General features: G+C 42.8%; 1 protein-coding gene across 3 annotated transcripts in view; it reads right to left on the minus strand.

Moving 5' to 3' along the window:
* The window catches only part of DCLRE1C (DNA cross-link repair 1C), a 95,771-nt gene that overhangs the window by 62,090 nt on the left and 13,195 nt on the right, over positions 1-20,486 (minus strand). For 2 of the 3 annotated variants that reach the window (XM_045060917.1, XM_045060918.1), the window contains one exon: positions 8,781-8,899. The gene's annotated coding sequence lies outside the window, so the exon portion shown is untranslated. Of the gene's footprint in view, positions 1-8,780; positions 9,216-20,486 lie in introns of those variants that run through there. The other variant, XM_045060919.1, reaches the window with a different exon arrangement.

The raw sequence follows: 20,486 nt of genomic DNA on the forward strand, positions 1-20,486 counted from the left end.
AACAAAAAGGCACTCCCTCCCCTTTCCCTGTAAGGGGAAACTCTTGTTTCACTAGGCACATGGGTCTTTGTCTTTGAGTTGGAACCACACCATAGGCTCTCCTGGGTGTTCAGATTGCCAACTGCTAATCTTGGCACCTGCCGGCCACCATAAACACCCAACCAATTCCTTATAGGAAATTCCTTATATCTCCCATTGATTGTATCTCTGGAGAACCCTGCCTAATACAACCTTCCCGCCCAGAACCCACAATCCAGTTCAGAAGGTAACAAATACACGATGAAGTGAGTCACAGCCCAGCAGCACATTATTTGATACCAAAACATGGATAGAAAAAAGATGAATTCCATAGACTGGTGACATTAGGGGAAGCTTTTGGGAAGTTTGGGCATGACCCTTGAAGGACAAATCTGAGCGGAACAGAGCCTAGTCACAGGTACAGAGTTTCCCGGGCCTCACCAAGAAAGCCTCACAATGGGTTGGGTGGCACCTTGGAGGGAAGCAATAATGGCTTTTTGATGTTTGTGTCCAGTGCCCAGCACAATGCCTGACACAGGGTAAGTGCTCACTAAATGTTTGCTGAATGAATCAAGGAACGAAGATATTGGGACAGCTGCCATATTGAGAGCTGCCACGGATAAATTTAGACTGACAAAAGACTGTAAAGGGATGTCGAAGAGGGTACTTATCTATAGGAAAACGTGCAATCAGATTGCACAGCAGTGGTAGCAGTGGTAGCAGTGGTATATATATATATAAAAAAGTAGTATCTAAGAGAGACAGACCCAGCTTTCTGGGTCAAAGGCTGCTCTAGCAGGCATTCAGCCATTGATGGTAACAGCTGAGGAGCAGAGGGTCACCACTGAATTTCTAAAAGTGTCATTGCCTCCTTCTGTCTCCAACCTGATCCTTCTGGAGCATTTCTGCACGTAGCTTTTAGGTAGTGCTGGCAACCCTCTCTCCTGGGCCACATGTCCATCGTCCATCCCGGGGTCTCACACATCCACACAACCTCAGCCCTGCCCAAGGTCATTACTGAATTCGGTGCGGAGACCAAGCTCCCTTCCTTCTATGGCATCTTTTGGTGTTGAGCTAATGAGCACTCAGGATTTCACCTGCAGTATGAAATCACCCCATAGCTTTATCAAGGGCACAAGAACAATTTTAAAGACAAACAGAAAGGATCTTGGGGCAGCCCAGTCTTCCTATGGTTTAGTTATAGAAAAGCCTCCTCTTGATAATCTTACTTGAAGAGGAATCAAGAACAAGGCTGCGTTCTTTTGCTTTGGGATGAGTGGCTCTTCAGAGACGTGTCAATACGTCATCTGAATGTTACCTCAAGTGTGCTTCCTCTTCCCTGTGGGGGATGCACATCTGAGTGCCTGAGGGGCAATTTGGATTCTGTTATCTTCCTTGCTCCCTCCAGTCCTACTGACTGTCCCTGAAGAGGACATCTCCCCAAGCCTTCCACAGCCTCCGTCCTCCCTGCCGCCACGCTCCTCCCTTCCAGAGGACTACAAGAGTGTCTACTCTGGTTGGCCAACCTCCACTCCACTCAGCCAGAGTGCAAAACTGAAATGTGACTCTTTTACAAGACTCTTCAGAAGTTCCCTATCATTCTCAAGATGAGGCTCAATGGCCACCGGATGTCTCCCATGGCTCTTCATGACCTTGTCACTGTTTATTCCCTGGGCCCCTTCTCGGAGAAGCTCCCACCTTCACACCTGACTAACCTTTTTGCACATTCTTACGGCACCCAACTTTCTCTCACCAACCAGCTTTCTCCCCGCCTGCCTGCCACTTCCCCCACCAGCCACTCCAAAGCTTGTCCTGGCTGGCTCTCTCTCTCTCCTTGCTTTGCTGACTGTAGCCTCCCTTCAGGAGAAGCCCATCCTTGCTTTCTTCACCCCCCTGAATCCGAGTTAGGCGCCCTTCCCTGACATGTTCTTACAGTATTTTTATTTAGGCACTCATCATGCTCTATCGTACAAGTCTGTTTTCTTATCCAGCCTGCCCCACCCCCTTCCTGGGCAAGACTGTGAACTCATGGAGGCAGAAACCTACAAGGGTCTGTCTTGGCATCTCTTAGCACTGTAGTTCTAGAATGAATGGATGGATGGACAAATGGATGAATAATACCTTCTACTAATGACTAACAAAATAGAATTCTATTATTAGAACTTCAACAGAGCCCTATGATATAAAGGTAGGAATCATTTATTACCAGAATAAACTGGGAAATACTGGGTACATGTCTTTTTCTTTTTTTCATGTGGAAGCAATACATGTTTACTGAAGAACATTTAGGAAATTACCTTGAGTAGGGAAATCAAAAGTCACCTGTGGCTCTATGTTCACACACAAAATGTAACTTTGGTGTTTCTCTTTCTATCAATATTTTAGGCTCAGAAATTCTCACAGTAACCCAAGATGGCCCAGAGAGATGTAGGTCACAGGGCTAAATCTTAGAGCCAGGATAAGGACCCAGGCATCTTGCTTCAAAGCCCTCCCTTACACCATTTCTGTCCCTCTTAAGCTATAGCTACCTAGACTCACGGCTTTGAAAGAAAACATACTTTAATTGTGCTATATTTATTTTGCTATGTTATGTCTTGCACAGAACAATTTTTAGTGGTTTACCTAAGTTCCTCTCACTTTTGCACATTATCTTTAACAATGATGAAAACTGTTTACCCTAATGAAAACCACCAAGAAGGCCATCTGGTTACCTATTTCTGGCTACTGCCCACCATGTTCAGGCTACGGCCTCATTGCCCTGAAGGTGATGGGCAGTTTGCAAATGTCCTCACGGGAGACCTGAACACGGCAATCCATTCAAGATGAAAATCACCTCACAGAGATTTCTGTAACTTGATGCATTAGATTTCTCACTAGTGTCATTTCTGGCACAAGAAGTGACTTCTGAAGTGGTTTTCAGATGTGAAAGTCAACACGTTCTTAAATTCAGAGAAGTGAATTCAGAGAAGTAAATCTAGCCCTAGATTTCTCTTTCTCATGAAAAACAACTTCCTTCATTCCGATACCCAACAAGGAAGGAATGTATTGAACTCACTTAGCAATTTCACTGCCTGTGGATTTTATGTTGAGCAGGAATAATGGCTAGAAATCACTGTTTCTCCCATTTTTATGTTTTATGAATTAGGATTTCTAGACAAATGTCATCAAGAGAATGGGTGACAGTAAAGGTCAAATCCTTTTATGACTTAAAATCTAGGCACGTGAGCATGATGGAGTCCTTTCTTTACCATTATTAGTATGCATATAGTAAGAGATAGGGTTGGAGAAGAGGAGGAAGAAGAAAAGGTGGGGGAGGAGGGAGGAGGGGGAGGAAAAGGGAGGGGGAGGGGAAGATAGGAAAGGAGACAGAGACACAGGTGGGATGGGACTCTAGAAAAAGCTGCTGGGGATGGGAGTCTGCTGTCTGTTGAAGCGCACGAATGGCTTCTCCCTCTTAGGTAGTTGATCGGAGGCAGATAGACACTTTGGTCCTGGTGAGTGTAGACCTTTTATAACCCAAGGAAGGAAGCCTCTCCTAATAATCCTTAGCATGCAAAACTGCTAGTAGACAAAGAAGTAGAGAAAGTTCTGTAGGATCCAAGGCACCTCCTAGGAAGAAAGGGAAGACTCTATCCTTTTTGAAGTTCAACATGATTAGAACTTCTCTGGTGGGTAACAATGGACACCAAGGAACCTGAAAAGGGAATACAGTGATGGGGGACGGGGGAATCTAATGGTACTGGAGTCTAATGGTGGCGAAGCAAGACTAGCCCATGGTGGAATGTGCCGAGGCAGGACGGAGCTCGTGGTCCTGCCATCTCGGTCCTGCAGGTGTGCTCCATGAAGGACTAACAAGTTACCACCTTGGGAGCCCACAGTGGGCACCACTGCGGCCTTTGCTGAAATCACGGGGTGTCTCAGACCGCAGGTCAGTTTTCCAAAGTGAAGCACTGAGAGTTGAAAAGTAGGGGTCGTTCATTGAACTTGCTAGAAGGAGGCATCAGGTAGAAGCTAGGAGAGAATGTAGTGCGGGACGGCTCTTCTGGGAACATGGAGAAGAAAAATGAGGAAAGAAAGCCACAGAGCAAGGACAGTATAGTCTGCTGCGATGGTGGCGCTCCAAATCCCGGGAATGGCGCCAACACCGCCACCTTCCGTGTCCCAGTTCTTCCCGGTCAAAAGCATTTCGTGCTTTCTTTTTGCCATACTGCGTTGGGACCCCAGGAGGGAGTAGAGAGGCAGAACTGACTTCATGGTGGGGAAGGGGGCACAGGTTCGGAGCACACCATCTTCCGACTCGGAAAGCCACGAAATCAAAGGGTATTCAAACTAAAACAAGCCTCAGAGGACCTGTAGCCCCACAGCCGAAGAAATCCAGGCCCACAGAGATGTGAGGCGCGCCCGAGGCCTCACCATGGCCGAGGTGCTAGGCTTAGCCCAGACCCCTTCTGCGCACCACTACGCTGCCTGTAACAAGTCGGCTGAGAAAGACGTGCAGAGGAAGCTCTCAACAGGCCTGGTCCAGAGGCTGAGAACTGTACGTTCAAGTCGTGCTACTGTCTTTATGCTTAATTATGGTGCCGGCTATTTCCTGGGCTGTCAAACCCCCAAAGGATAACTGACAGCAAGAGCTATACATGACGAGCCGTCAGTGTAACAGTTTGGGCAGGGCATATACACCGGCTGAACTGATACCCTGATGGCCTCTTAGACAATACTCAACCCATTTCCCCTGAGCCGTCTACAGGCCAGGGTGCGTCTCAGCAGGGCAGAGGGATGGTATGGGAAATCCTACACCCTATCCTCTCCTTGGCCCGGAATCTCTACATCAGGGTGGGAGGGGGGCATTAAACCTCAACCTTGTTGTAAGCACTGTTCTCTGCTCTGCGGGAGCAACTCCGACCAAGCTTCCAAGTGCTGTCTTCTGTACCAACAAGGCAACGAGCTAATGTCCAGGAACACGGCCAGGATGGACCAGGAGAGGCTTTGCCCAACCCTTGGGAGTGGGAGACATGGGGAACTTGAGCGGTGCTGGGGAGATGTCAGGAGAGAGGGTGGGATGTGAGAGAAGTCTCTGGAAGGGTAGACAGAGGGAGTGATGGACCCAATCATTCCCGGCGTCTGTAGCGTTACCGCTCAAGTCTTGCAAAAACCGTCAGCCTCTTGATTGAGGAATAGCAGCTCGCAGAAAAGCCGGAGTTTTAAAATCGCCCTAGAAAGGTGCACTTGGAGGTGACTTTTGCGACACCCATCTGATGCCCTCCTAATTGCACTTATGTTTGCATCTGGTGTCCAGTGAAGGGGTTCAGGACAGCCCCCCCCCCCAAATGTGCCACTTTGGCATGTGGATTACTTTGAGCCGAAGGCGCTTGAGATGCTATGGACTCATGAGTAACTTCTGTCCCTCCCTTAACCACACACAGGAACCTAAATTGGGGGTCTTTCCCAGAATCAGGGTTAGTAACAGAGACAAATCTTATCTGGGTGACCCATCTGTATGGCAGGGCAAACATCGAATTAGCAAACATGTGCTCGTCGCCCTGGGAAGTGCATTCGTTTCCTCTGAGGTCCAGACCCCTGCCCCCTTCTCCTTAGTTCAGAGGGACACAGACACCTCATTTTCCCCGTCTTTGCAATTTCTGTTGTCTGTGCGGATTCCCTGCATGTACACCTATTAAATTTGATTTTCTCCTGTTAATGTGTCACAGGTCAATTTGATTCTTAGTCCTGTTGGAAGGACCTTTGAGGAGACAGAAGTCCTTGCTCCCCGACACCGGCACGTGGGACACAGGCTGACCCTCCTACTGTCCTGGCCTCCGCAGCCAAGCCCCCTTTGCAGCTTCTCTTTCCCTGCCTGCCACTTAAATACTAGTGGTCCCTGCGCTCTGTCCTAGGCTGCTTTCTGCTCCCCTTGAACCTGAAACCCACTGACTCTCAGTAAGCCTGTGGGTAGACTTAGGGGAGATGGTCTGCAACCCCCATTAAAACAGCACTGGGTCCCCCTCTCGTGTTTTCTGTTTCAGGGGAGGCCATCACCATGCACCCAGCTGCCCGAGCTGGAAAGCTGGGGGTCATCCTGATTCCTCCCCCCACACTCCCCACATCCGGTAAACGGCCAACCTTAGCCCGTGACTCAGTGGAGGGACGGACGCACGGGGGCCTGAGAGCACAACTTCTGGAGCCACAATGCGTGGGTCCACTCCCTACCCGTGTGTATCTTTTTTGGCACATTTAATTTCTCTGTACCTCATATCTTCAGCTCCAAAATGCAGATAATAATGGCAATATTTTCCTCACTTTTGTGAATAGGGCCCACATAACTGAAAATGTGAAGACCTGACACATATTTAGGTCAAAGCCTGGCCCTCAGTCAGGGCTCTGTGTCTGCTGATGTCACCATCCTTCCTCTCCTGGATCAGCCTCCTAGCTGTCTCTCTCGTCCCCTGGGCCACCATTCTGAAAGGCAGTTCTGGTCCTCACACCTCTCGATGGATTCTCGTCATTCTTAAGATCAAGTCCAAAGTGCTTCCAATCACTTGCTGACAAGGTCGCTTTCGCCCTGCCTTCTACTCATTTCTTTGCTCTTTCCCCCAGCACCTGCTGGCCATGCTCTGCCCTCCAGCCAAATACATCCTTTTCGATTCCTCTCTGACCACACGCTGCCTCTCCGCTGGGCTGTGGCGTTCGCTGTTCTCTCAGCCTATTCTCCGGCCACTGCTTTCTCCATGCCCTTCTTTGTTGTCGCCTGCCCGGGGCTGAGACAGACAAACTGAAGGGACCCAGGGCGGTGGCAGGAGGGGAGGGGGGATGGGTTATTGTGCTCCTTTTCCTGCTTCCATTCTTGCCCGGACCTGACCCCCACTTCATTTGCCTTATAGCGCAAATGGCGTATGACCTCCTGACAATGGAATACAAGGAATGAATGATTTCTCTCGATGACTCTAGAACAGGTAACAGCGAAGGAAGGACCAGGTGAGAATGCCCAGAGAAAGCCATCATATGCATCTCAACGCCAAGACCCCCTGGCTCCAAGGAAGAACGCCTGGACCCTGGTCTTTGTGCTAACCGGTTCCTGGATGCCTGAGGGGACACATGCACCAGACCAGCAGCCTCAGTAAACACTCCAGGCCCTGAGCAAAGAGGAGACTCCCTCCTTTCCTGTGTCTCCCAGACACCCTGTCCGCACCTGCACTCTCCCTATGCCTTCAGTGAACCCTGCTTTCACCTCCTGCTGGCTCGTGTTTGATTTCTACCCCCCCCCTCCAGGCCGGTGCTGCGGGAACCCCACCCCACCCCCCCACCCCGAGTCCTCGGACCCCACCTGCCAGCAACATTTGTATTTTCCTGCCGCGTGACTGATCATTCTTCTCTTCCAACGTGTTTGACTTATGGGGTGTTTCTATTCTTTTAAGGACGTGCCTTACAAATTAAAACATGCATACTTATTAAGTCTAAATGTAATGAAACCTCAAAGATAAATAATAAAAGGACATTCCTTTACTTGCTCCTGACTTACACATTATGTTTATCTGGCATTTTACTTCCATATATATTTTAAGGCCCACTAGACATCACAATTCCTAAGTCTTGCGGTCGCTCTTCATTTACATTTGCCAACATATTTGCCACTGTCTTCATCAGCCTTTCTTGTATCTCAAATCTTCCACCCGGGATCATTTACCTTCTGCCCAAAGGATTTCCTTTACAATTTCCTCTGGGGGCGCCTGGTGGCTCAGTTGGTTAAGTGTCAGACTTTGGCTCCGGTCACGATCCCACAGTGTGCGAGTTTAAGCCCGTGTCAGGCTCTGTGCTGACAGCTCGGCGCCTGGAGGCTTCTCCCGATTCTGTCTCCTTCTCTCTCTGCCCCTCCCCCGCTCGCATTCTGTCTCTGTCTCTCTCAAAAATAAATAAACATTAAAAAAAATTTTTTTTTAAATTTCATCTAATGAGGGGGGTCTAGGTGGCTTCATCAGTTAAGCATCCAACTTCAGCTCAGGTCATGGTACCACGGTTTGTGCGTTTGAGCCCCGCATTGGGATCCGTGCTGACAGCTCAGGGCCTGGAACCTGCTTTGGACTCTGTCTCCCTTTCTCTGTGCCCTTCCCCTCCCCCCGCCCCTGCTCACACTGTCTCTCTTTCAAAACTAAATAAACATTTAAAAAAATTTTTCTAATTGCATCTAATGAGTGTCTTCCTGGTGATAAACTTACTTTTAACGTATCTGAAAATGTCTTTATTTTTTACCCTGTTTCTTAAAAGCTGCCTTGAGGGGTGCCTGGCTGGCTCAGTGAGCATGTGACTCTTGATCTTGGGGCTGTGAGTTCGAGCCCCACGTTGGGCCTATAGCTTACTCAAAAACTAAAAAAAAGAAAAAGAAAAAACAGTTGCCTTGTGAATTCTAACGTGGTACTTTTTCTTTCGGCGCTTTAGGAGATCCTTACGCCCCCTCCAGCTTTCTGTGAGTCTGACTGCTGTTCCTTCCAAGACAAGCCGACCTCCTCACCCTGCTGGCTGCTCTTAATATTTGTCCCTCATCTTTACTGCTTTGCAATTTCATTATAATGCATCTATATGCAGATTTCTTTTTAATTTATTCTGCTTGGAATTTGCACTCATGTCATTCATCAGTTCTGAAAAAATCCAAACCATTACCTCTTGAATATTGCCTCTACCAGATTCCCTCTCTTTTCCCCTCTGGGACTCCAATCAAGTAGATGCTTCTGGTAGTTTTCTCTTGGGGTCAGAGTCACTACCATTCTTACCTGGAGATAATGTCGAGAAATGCCCCCAGGACCTCGATCATGGGCCTCAGGAAATGTCTGTTGAGCACACTCGAACACTGGGTAAATGTTTAATCTTTCCAAGTATCATGAATCACAAGCTGTGTGGGGTCAAAAGACATGTCATCAGAAAGAAGGGTTTTACCCACTTCAATGAGAAAGAGCTGAAGGAATTTAGCCTAATTTTACTGAGCCTTTGTAATGTTCCCCGACTGCCGATTTCCCTTGCTAGAAGGAGCCACCTTGGCCTGCGTTTCCTATCATGGAGGTACTTGCACACACAGGCAGGGAAATCCTAGTGAGTCATCCGGGAGGTTTCTCTGAGGGTGGTTTCTACGACAGCTCTGGACCATTTGACTGAGACTCAGGGAGACAGATGGCTTCCCTACCCCTCGGTGAATTTCCTTCCTCGGTTCAAGCTTTCTGTCCCTTTGGTGGCACCACACTCTGGCTCCCAAAGACATTTCTTCTTCTTCGCGTTCTTTTGTTTTCTTAATCATTATTTGAGAGAGAGAGAGAGAGAGAGAGAGAGGGAGAGAGAGAGCCAGCACTCACAAGCAGGGGAGAGGAGCAAAGGGAGAGAGAGAGAGAATCTCAAGCAGGCTCCAGGCTCAGCAAGGAGCCCTGATCACAGCACACGCGGGGCTGGATCCCACAACCCCAGGATCACGACCTGAGGTGAAATCAAGAGTTGGACACCCAATGGACTGAGCCACCCAGACGCCCCTCCCAGGGACATTTCTGAGATTTACAGCTGAGTAAACCGTGGCCCTGACACGATTACTTCTTGGGATTCGAGGAGCTCCTGGAAGATAACTGGATAAAAGCCTTTACAAATGACAGATCTTTTGGTGTCTGGGAGGTATTATTTCCTCTCTTTTCAGAACATTTGCAACTTACAAAATTGGAAAGTTGGCACTGTAGTGAGGCCTTTCTTAGACATCCTACTTCTTCCTTAAGATTTAAGAGAGAGGGGCGCCTGGGTGGCGCAGTCGGTTAAGCGTCCGACTTCAGTCAGGTCACAATCTCGCGGTCCGTGAATTCGAGCCCCGCGTCAGGCTCTGGGCTGATGGCTCAGAGCCTGGAGCCTGGAGCCTGTTTCCGATTCTGTGTCTCCCTCTCTCTCTCTGCCCCTCGCCCGTTCATGCTCTGTCTCTCTCTGTCCCAAAAATAAATAAACGTTGAAAAAAAAAGATTTAAGAGAGAACAACTCTATAAATACTTAGGAAACCAAGATATTTCTGTTTTAAAAACAAATACCCATTTTTACCCCAATTCTCTAGTGGGTATTGAGTGTTCTCTGCTTGGTTTGCCAGCAGGGTTGTTTAGTTGCTAGAATTTAGATATGTTGCATCTTCGTCTTTCTGTAAACTAGCTGGAGGTCTGGTTAATGCAAGGACTTAGTGGTTATCAAATATGAACTGCAGCAAATTTGAATAAGAACCCTTATTCTTGGATTACCTCAGTTCTGTTGCTTTAATCCTTTTTCTTTCTCCTCTTCTGCTTATTTTTCTTTTAAACAGGGTGTGGAGGAGTAAATACAGTCAACAGATTTAAAAAGAAATCTGGTCGCCCTTGGGGCACAAAGCTGACCCCCATGGAGGTACTAATTCGGCTTGGCCAACAGGTGGCTGAGACAAGCAATTCTGTAGCATCTCTTCACAGCACAGAGAGGAGAGATAAAACTGGGATGGTCAGGTACACCACTCCATGTACGACCTGGTTCTTCCTCCAACCCAGGTGCTCCAACACTCTGCCTTTGTAAGGTCGTCTTGTTAGGCTGAAAGGGACTTCTCACACAAGTCCCATTTGGTGACCATTGCCCCCAAGTTCAAGGTATTACAAATGGCACTGACTACTCACTATGTAAAATGATATTGACCTTGGTGGTGACTTAAACATAAAAGTCTAAATCCAGGATTTGGCTAAAGCATTTGTGTGGATTAGGAGAGGTGGAAGCAAGGTTCAGGTTATGCACCAAAGTCAGGAAGAGGTTCTGTCCCAGACTCTCTGGCCCAAAGCTTCCCGCTTCCTGCCGCTTCCTTGTCCATTTGTTTGTTGATGCTGAGAATATGGGAAAAGAAGCAAGTGGAGAAGTAGCTTTTAGGATTAATAAAATTTGTGCTCTTAATGTCTGATTTGTCCCTAACTGTTGGGTGATCTTGGGCAAGTGACTTAACATCCGAGAGTCTCAGTTTCCTCAACTGTCAAATAATAACATTTTGCTTAGTGTGTGCCTAAAACCATTCTCAGCATTTTTGATACATTTAACACAAGTGTAGGGAAGACATTTTTAAAAATTTTTTATTTACTTATTTTGAGAGAGATAGAAATAGCATGAGCAGGGGAGGGGCAGAGAGGGAGAGAGAGAATCCCAAGCAGGCTTCACGCTGTCGGCACAGAGCCCAACCTGGGGCACTCGATCCCACAAACTGTGAGATGATGACTTGAGCCGAAACTGAGAGTCAGAGGCTTAACTGACTGAGCCACCCAGGCACCTGGGGAAGACATTCTTACTACCCTTGTTTAACAGGTGAAGACATCCAGACTTTAAGGCACTCATTTATGGTAACATCACATCGACAGCGTGTAGCCAGGACTTAAACTCAGGTCTCTTTGTTGCTACAGCCTTAGTCACTAGGTTGCTAGAGTGGATTAAGTGATTTCTCTGATCAGTCTCAATTTTGAAGTTTTAGAATTCTATAATTTAAACCAAAAATGAAGAGGGAGAAGATAAAGAGAAAGAAAGTTCAGGTAGAAGGGTTCTACCTAGAGGATTGGCCACCCTAGGCAAAGTCAGTCTTTATTGGCCTTTGATTCTGTCTCTAGGTAGAGAGAAGAGGTTGGATGAATGGATGGTAGGCAGTCAGTCAAGAACTCAAGAGAGAGCAGTTCTACTAACTGTCCAGGCTCAGCAGCCACAGGAACCACCTCCCAACCTCAAGCTTCTTACAAGATCTTGGCCATGGGTTTGCTGTGCACTCCAGGTATCCCATCAGCAGGCTCTGAGGACACACTGAGACTGACATCACTCTAAGCGAAAGGCAGCTCCCACCCCCATTCCCAACACAAAGGAAGATGGTTTTTACCTTGAAACTAATTATCAAAGGTTCTGCACTTAATTTTGTATTCACAAATTTGTATTCTTTTTCTTAAAGAATTCCCCCACATCTGCAAATTACGGAGGCTTCAGGTACTGCAAAACCTATACCCACTCTTGTCCTAACATATTTGTTAGGATGAAAATACTTTAAATAGATTGAAGTAGGGCTCCTGGACTTTAAAAATATGGATTTTTTTTTACATTTATTTATATATTTTTGAAAGAAAGAGAGAGAGTGCACTCGAGCAAGTTGGGGAGGGGCAGAGAGAAGGAGAATGCCAAACAGGCTCAAAGATTTCACCATGGAACCCGATGCAAGGCTCGAACTCAGGAACTATGAGATCGTGACCTGAGCTGAAATCCAGAGTCAGGTGCTTCACTGACTGAGCCACCCAGGCACCCCTGGAATTATTTTTAAAGAAATGCTGAATTCAATGGATTTTTCTAGACTCTTCAATGGCCAAAAAAAATGATATTCAGAAAAGTAACTCACTTGCTGTGTAGTTTTTACCAAACTGTGGTATGCTCTACTAAGGTTCTTCACTGCTTAAAAGATGACTCCAGTGTTTTCCTACCAAGAAAATGGTAGATACCTATGAAACTCTCATTTAATGCTGATCTCTTGTCAATGAGTTTGTTGACAATGGGGTTGGTTAGTGGGAAGGTGGCTTTAAGTACAAATATTCCTCAAAAGAAAAATTTTAATTAGTCCCTTTGTTTTTAATCTTTAAATTAGCAACTATTAAGAAAAGCACCCAAATAGAAGGCAAAGAGTTTTTCTTCAAAAATTATCTTTCCCCCATGGGGCGCCTGGGTGGCTCAGTCGGTTGAGCATCTGACTTCAGCTCAGGTCATGATCTCACAGTTTGTGAGTTCAAGCCCTGTGTCAGGCTCTGTGCTGACAGCTCAGAGCCTGGAGCCTGCTTCGGATTGTGTGTCTCCTTCTCTCTCTGCCCCTCCCCCACATGTGCTCTGTCTCTGTCTCTCAAAAATAAATAAATGTAAAAAAAATTTTTTTTTAAATTATCTTTCCCCCAAAAAGATTTTAACTTGTGCTTACATTCCTATGAAGTCTCTCATATTATTAGTATTCTCTCAATTATTTTATCATGAAAAACAAAGTCCTCTTTAGAAAACACATGTTACCCTAAAAGGCTCTCAATCGGTGTTAGTTTTGGTTGCTTATAGAGATCAACTGACAAAGCTAATACCAAAAAATGCAAAAAGAAGCAAAACAGTCATTACTCTAGGGTTGATGACCTCACATTTGCAAAGACTATATATATTTGTAAATAATTTATGATCAATTTGAAAGCCTCATAGCAAGTGTTAAAATTGTGGAGAATACAAATCTATACATATAAGTTGAATTTTTAAAATAGAAATGATCCTAATACTAGCTGAATGGATGTTAGAAGTCGGGGATGAACTAAATATCCCCCGAACTGAGAAGGCACTTTGAGACCAAAAAGCCATTTACACAAAATTTTATTCAGGGTAAACTACTGACAGGGCATCAGGTGGGCAATGATCTACAGCAGGTGCACAGCTATTCTTTGCAAAATCCAGACCTTAGTCCAGAGATTATGTAGAGCAAGAGGACATGTAGAAGGGCACTGTCATGAGATCAAAGGGTTCACATGCACCTCAAAGGGCTTGCGTGCATCTAACTGGCAGCAAACCTTTAACTAGATCTTGGTCACCACTGCTCATCAGGAAGGAGAAGAATGTTATCTTTAACAAATTCATGTAAGGCCAAAACAAGCTTCCCCTAATCTCAGCCTTCATGGGCATTTCTAAAGTATGTATTAATCTCCAAGGGGCCTCTAAGAGGGGTCAATGAGCAAACATGAACAAAATGGCGGGCCAAAGATGGAGTCAGTATTGTCTGCATTCCTACAATGGATACTTGGATGTTGGGGAAAGTTTTCCAGCACCAACATTATATGTATATGAAGAAGCTGCATTTATCTAATACTCAGAAGGAGTAAAAACTGTGTGCTCAGGAAAATCTGAAGATGATGTGCATAGTGTCTCTAGTGATCATGAAGACACTGAGATTGAAGCTGCTGTGAACTATTTAGATAAAAATATTCCCTGAAAGGTGATTTCTTTTTTTTTTTTTTTTTTAATTTTTGAGAGACAGAGAGATAGAGCATGAGTCGGGGAGAAGCAGAGAGCGAAGGAGATGCAGAATCTGAAGCATTCTCCAGACCCTGAGCTGTCAGCACAGAGCCTGACACGGGCCTTAAACTCAGACACGGGACTTGAACTTACGAACTGTAAGATCATGACCTGAATCAAAGTTGGATGCTTAACTAATTAAGCCACCCAGGTGCCCCCTAAAGGTGATTTCTAAATTAACATTCATATCACTTTAAATGTGCATATGAAATGTACTTACTAAATGTTATAGATACTTAACTATTTCATAAAAGTTTATATATTCAAATTGTCAAAATCAAGCCCATAAAAACTTTTTTAGCCTTTCTTTTTGGAAAAACAAGCAATCACTTTATACTTGAACACATTTTCCACATAATAAAGATTTCCATTAAAATGTACCCAATGGAGTTCAGACAGGTTACTTGATGTATGTAATGTTACATACATTTGCATTTTCTCCTTAATAATGAAAAAGTTATGAACTACGTATACCAAAACAGTGATGCAATTTTTAAGCTGATTTGCTTTTCCTGGGCAGGAGGTAAACTCCCTTTATTTTGCCAAATGGAGCCAAAAGATTCATGATTCACTGGAAGGTATGTTAATTTGCATTACCATCTAAGTGATTTATATGATCAAATGACACACACGTATAGGAATCTGAAACATGTAAAGAAATTTCCTTATTGATAGTAAATAATAGGCATTCAAGATTGCTCTTCAATAAGTGATTTTTATATTTCTAAAGTACTAAATTCTGTCACTTTATTCTGTTATTATCACTTGAGCTAGAAGGGCTTTTCAGGAGATGCCATTCTACCCCTGCACTTGTTTTTAAGTTAATGGTTGATGTGGTTAAATTGAATCTACAATTATTTTCACTTTGCCCCTTCTGTGATTTGTTCCATTTTGCCTGTTTTCTCCTTTAATTTTGAATTAATAGACTATTTTAGCCAACTGAGCCACCCAGGTTCCCTGAATTCATAGACTATTTTAAAAAATATTCTGTGTATCTCCACTATTGCCATATGTTTTTGTTTTATTGTTTTAGTGGTTGCTTTAGAATTTACAATATGCATTTTTTTAACTTATCACAGTCTATCTTCAAATTGTATTCTTGGTTAAATTTATTCCTAAGCACTTTATTGTTTTTTATTCTGTAAGTGGGATTGTTTTTTTTAATTTCTTTTTTGGATAGTATGTTGCCAGGGTATAGACACACAACTGGTTTTTACATGTCCTGCAGCTTTTCTGAGTTCCAAGAGTTTTTTTGGTAGAGTCTTTAGGGTTTTCTGTATATAAGATCATGTTATTTGAAAACAGACAATTTTACTTCTTCCTTTCCAATTTCAATGTCTTTTATCTCCTTTTTTCTGCCTAGCTGCTCTGGCTAGGACGCCAGAACTATTTCGAATAGAATGACAAGAGTGGGCATCCTTGTCTTGTTCCTGATCTAAGAGGAAAAGCTTTTACCTTTTCACTGTTAAGTCTGATATTAGCTGTGGCCCTGTCATACATGGCCTTTATCATGTTGAGGTACGATCCTTCTATACCTAATGTGTTCAGAATCTTTATAATGAAAGGATGTCAAATGCTTTTTGCGCATCTATTGAGATGATCACTTGATTTATTCTTCATTCTGTTGATGTGGTGTATCACACTGACTTATTTCCATATATTGAATCATCACTGCATCCTGGGGATAAATCCCCCTTGATCATAGTGTATGATCCTTTTAATGTGCTGTTCAGTTTTAGGTAAAATTTAAGAACCTTACAACAGCATACTTCCATTTCCTTCTTCTGACTTTTGCTATTGTCTCTTGTACATAGCACAGAGTTTGATTTTGCTTTGCATGGCAGTCTAAAGATCTTTTTCTTTGAATAGGTGGTTTGAGCCCATTTACATTTATTGTTACAACAGCACGTTTGGTCTCTGATCAATCATATTATTCTGTCATCTTTATCATGTGTTTTCACTATGTGGTAGAACTGTTTTTCTCTCTTTTTTTTTTTTGAATCTTTTGTTATTTAGGAATGTTTATAGCTTTGTCCTAGCAGTTACCTTCACACTTGATATAATTTTCTCAGCCTTCTAATTCCTTAATTAGGCTTCTACTCTTTGCTTGGTCAGGTTTAATATGCTTAGACACACATCTATTATCTATGTGAAATCAGTAAACTTATTCTATTTTCCCTTTGCTTCCTTCTTGCATTTAAAAAGAAGATGTTTTGGGGTGCTGGTGGCTCAGTCATTTGACTGTCCAGCTCTTAGTTTCGGCTCAGGTCATGATCTCACGGTTTGTGGGTTTAAGCCTCAAGTCAGGCTCTGCCTTGGCAGTATGGAGCCTGCTTGGGCTTCTCTCTCTCTCCTTCTATCTCTGCCCCTCCACTGCTCATTCTATGTTTCTGTCTCTCTCTCTCAAAATAAATAAACTCTAAAAAAACCAAGTCGTTTTATTTCTACTTTATCAGAACATTCACTTATATATTGATCTTCCACCCTAATCCCTCCTCCCCTTTCTGTAATCTTAGAACTGCAATTAAAAACATTCTAAGCTCCCTACCAGTCCTTTTGTCAAATTTCCCCAATCATCCCTTGGTTGGATGAAGTTCAGCTTCTAGTATAGTAAATGGCAAATTTCTGTGAAGGGCCAGAAAGTAAATGTCTGTAGTTCCATGGGCCATACAGTCCCCATTGTAACAATTCAACATTGCTGGTGTTGCACATAACAGTCACACATAATACATACAAACGGAGGATGGCTGTGTTCCAATAAAACTTTATTTACAAAAACAGATGGCAGCTGTTTGACCAGACTGGTAGGCTATAGTTTGCTGACTCTTGATTAATAGATTACTCGGGCAAGGTACACAATTACAGTATTTTGTAAGTTCTTGCATCTGTAGGACTGCTTTGATACAGGAGATAAATTATTGTTGTATCTGCATTCCCTAAGTTCCTTGAAAATTTTGCTTTACTGTTTTCTTGCTTCGTATTTTGTTATTAAAAAGTTCCAACACCATTCTGACTTACTTTCCTATATAAATGACTTGTTACCTTGTCTGTGGGTCCAGAGGGTTTTAATTTTTTTTAACCTTTAAATTCTAATATTCTGGGTCCTATGATAGATTGTTTTGGTACACTGTTTCATATTTTATTTCAGTGAAATTTGCATAGGTAATTTCAAATGGTAGTTATTAGCTCTTTTATTCCTGTCATTTGTATCCATTTAAATACTTTGCATCTATTATCTCATAATTTACTTGTAGTCACTTTTGAAATAATTGTCTTTTTACTCAATTTCTTTCCAGTATTCTGCCAGCTCTTTTTGCAACTATTTCTATTCAGAATTTTACATTTGTGAGTTACAGTGTTCTTGCATTTCTATAATTTGTCGGATTAAACTTAATTCATGTTGCAGTGCTGTATTAAGTTAGCTTCTGCCTTGTGAGTTTAAATAGCATTTTCATGGGGCGCCTGGGTGGCTCAGTCAGTTACGTATCCGACTTCGGCTCAGGTCATGATCTCATGTTCATGGGTTCAAGCCCCGCGTCAGGCTCTGTGCGGACAGCTTGGAGCCTCGGGCCTGCTTCAGATTCTGTGTTTCTCTAGAGAGAGAGAGGGAAACATCCCCTGCTCATGCTCTGTCTACCCTTTCTCTCAAAAATAAGTAAACATTGAAAAAAAATTAAAAGAAAAAAATAGCATTTTCATAAGCTGAAAAAGCATGATTTATACTTTCTGTACTCTGTGTATTACCTTTATTCTTGCTTATGATAAAGTGTGTTGACTTCCTGACCAGCAATAACAGATCATTCTACTGGGACCAAGGTGTTTGGTTGCTTACTCTATTTCTTGGATCAAGAGTGCCCTCTTCTGTGCAGTTTTTTAAAAAAATAAATGGCATTTTGTTTGTATGGTTGGGGATTGTGTATTTGGATTCTCTGTTATAACCATGTTGCTTATCTTCAGCCCCTTCTTTATTTTTGCCATTAGACACTTCCGCTTGCCAAGGTGGTTTTCCTCCCCTGGAAATGCTGCCTTCCCAACCCCACACCTCTGTGTTCCCTCATTTACCAAGGTCGTCTCTTTCTACTTGCCAGCCATGACTCTGATACCAGAAAAAAAAAAAAAATCCATTCACTGGAAGAGAGAGCCCAGTTATTAATGTATAAATATTTTTTAACGATTAAAAACATTTTCATCTGAGGTTGTTCAGCAGCAGCTGATGGTTCAGTATAGACAACTAAAAGCTGCTCCTTTAAATACATTTTTAAATAGTTAACATAAAAATGTATAAAGAGGGGCACCTGGGTGGCGCAGTCGGTTAAGCGTCCGACTTCAGCCAGGTCACGACGATCTCGCGGTCCGTGAGTTCGAGCCCTGCGTCAAGCTCTGGGTTGATGGCTCAGAGCCTGGAGCCTGTTTCCGAATCTGTGTCTCCCTCTCTCTCTGCCCCTCCCCCGTTCATGCTCTGTCTCTCTCTGTCCCAAAAATAAATAAACGTTGAAAAAAAAATTAAAAAAAATATATATAAAGAATAATGCCACAAACTTAACCATATCCACGGCTCCCCTTAAAGAATAAGACATTACAAGTGAGGTCTTCAGGTACTTACTCCCTCTCCAATTGCGTCTCCTCTTTCCCTGCTTTTGGCCTCCTCAAATACCGACCGAAGCCAGATACAGTATCATCTCACACATTTCTAACTTTATTTATGTGTATCATATATAAAGTTGTTTTTCTCAATTTACTTTTTTGAGATTCATCATGCGGATATATGTATCTCTACTTCGTTGATTTTTAACTACTGTATTCTATCATGTGACTATAATACAATTTATGTGTACTATAACTCCCTGTGTTCTTTACAGGGATTAAGGTCATTTTCATTGTTTTGCTATTAGTAACAATGCTTCTATGAACAGTCATACATGTCTTCTTACATATATGTGTAAAAAAGTCTACATCAAGGAGTGGAATTTGTGGAGGGTAGGGTATGAATGTCTTCAACTCTATAAAATATTGCCAAATTGTTCTCCAAAGGAATGGCAAAGATTTACACTGCCAAAACAGTATATGAAAATCATTACTGCTCTATATCCTTGACAATATTGTTATTGTCCAATTTTGAGGGATTTTTTTTTTTTGCCCATCTGTGCATGTAATTATTCTGATTTTATTTTTTTCTAGTTTCATTGAGAGGTAATTGACACGTAACATTGTGTAAGTTTAAGGTGAACAACATAATGGTTTATGTTGCAAAATGATTACTAAGTTTAGTTAACATCTATCGCCTCACACAGTTCTAATTTTTTTCTATAACAATTTTTAAGATCTACTCTCTTAGCAACTTTCAAATAAAGTATTCTTAACTACAGTCACCCTGCTGTACATTATATCCCCAGAAATTATTTATAGTAATCAAAACAGTATGGTATTGGCATAAAAACAAACACATAAACCAACGGAATATAATCAAGAGCCCAGAAATAAGCTCATGCATATGTGGTCAACTAGTATTTGAAATATTTGACAAGGAGGCCAAGAACACTTAATGGAGAAAAGACAGACTCTTCAATAAAGGGTGCTGGCAAATTGGATATCCATGTGCATAAGAATCAAAGTAGACCCATCACTCACCAAAATTAACTGAAAATAGATTAAAGACTTAAATATAGGACCTGCAATCATAAATATCCTAGAAGAAGAGAGAAAGCCCCTAGACCTTGGTGTTGGTGATGATTTTTTTTTATATGTGACACTCAAAGAATAACAGAAACATCAAACAAAAAAACTTCTGCACAACAAAGGAAACAATCAACAAAATGAAAAGGCAACCTACTGAATGGGACAAAATATTTGCAAACCAGACATCCGATAGGGGTTAATATCCAAACTATATAAGGAATTCATACAACTGAATAGTAAAAAAAACAAAACAAAGAACATTTAAAAAATCCAATTTCAAAAAAATAGGCAAAAGCAAAAAAAAAAAAAATAATCAAATTTAAAAATGGGCAGAGAACCTGAAGAGACATCTTTCCAAAGAAGACATCCAGATGGCAAACAGACACATGAAAAGATACTCAACATCACTCATCAAGGGAATGCAAATCAGAACCAAAATATCATTTCACACCTGTCGGAACAGTTACTATCACAAGACAAGAAATAACAAGTGTTGGTGAGGATGTGGAGAAAAGGAGACCCTTTTTATCCCATTTCTTTCCAGTATCCTGTCAGCTTTTTGCAACTGTTTATATATTTCTGTTCAGAATTTTAAATTTATGAGTTATGGCATTCTCACATTTCTACAATTTGTTTGATTAAACCTAATTCATGTTGGAGTGTTTGTATTAAGTTTTCTTCTGCTTTGTAGGTGGGTTTTTTTTTTTTACATTTTATTTTGTTCC

Source organism: Felis catus, chromosome B4 (assembly GCF_018350175.1).
Source record: "Felis catus isolate Fca126 chromosome B4, F.catus_Fca126_mat1.0, whole genome shotgun sequence".
Taxonomy (NCBI): domain Eukaryota; kingdom Metazoa; phylum Chordata; class Mammalia; order Carnivora; family Felidae; genus Felis; species Felis catus.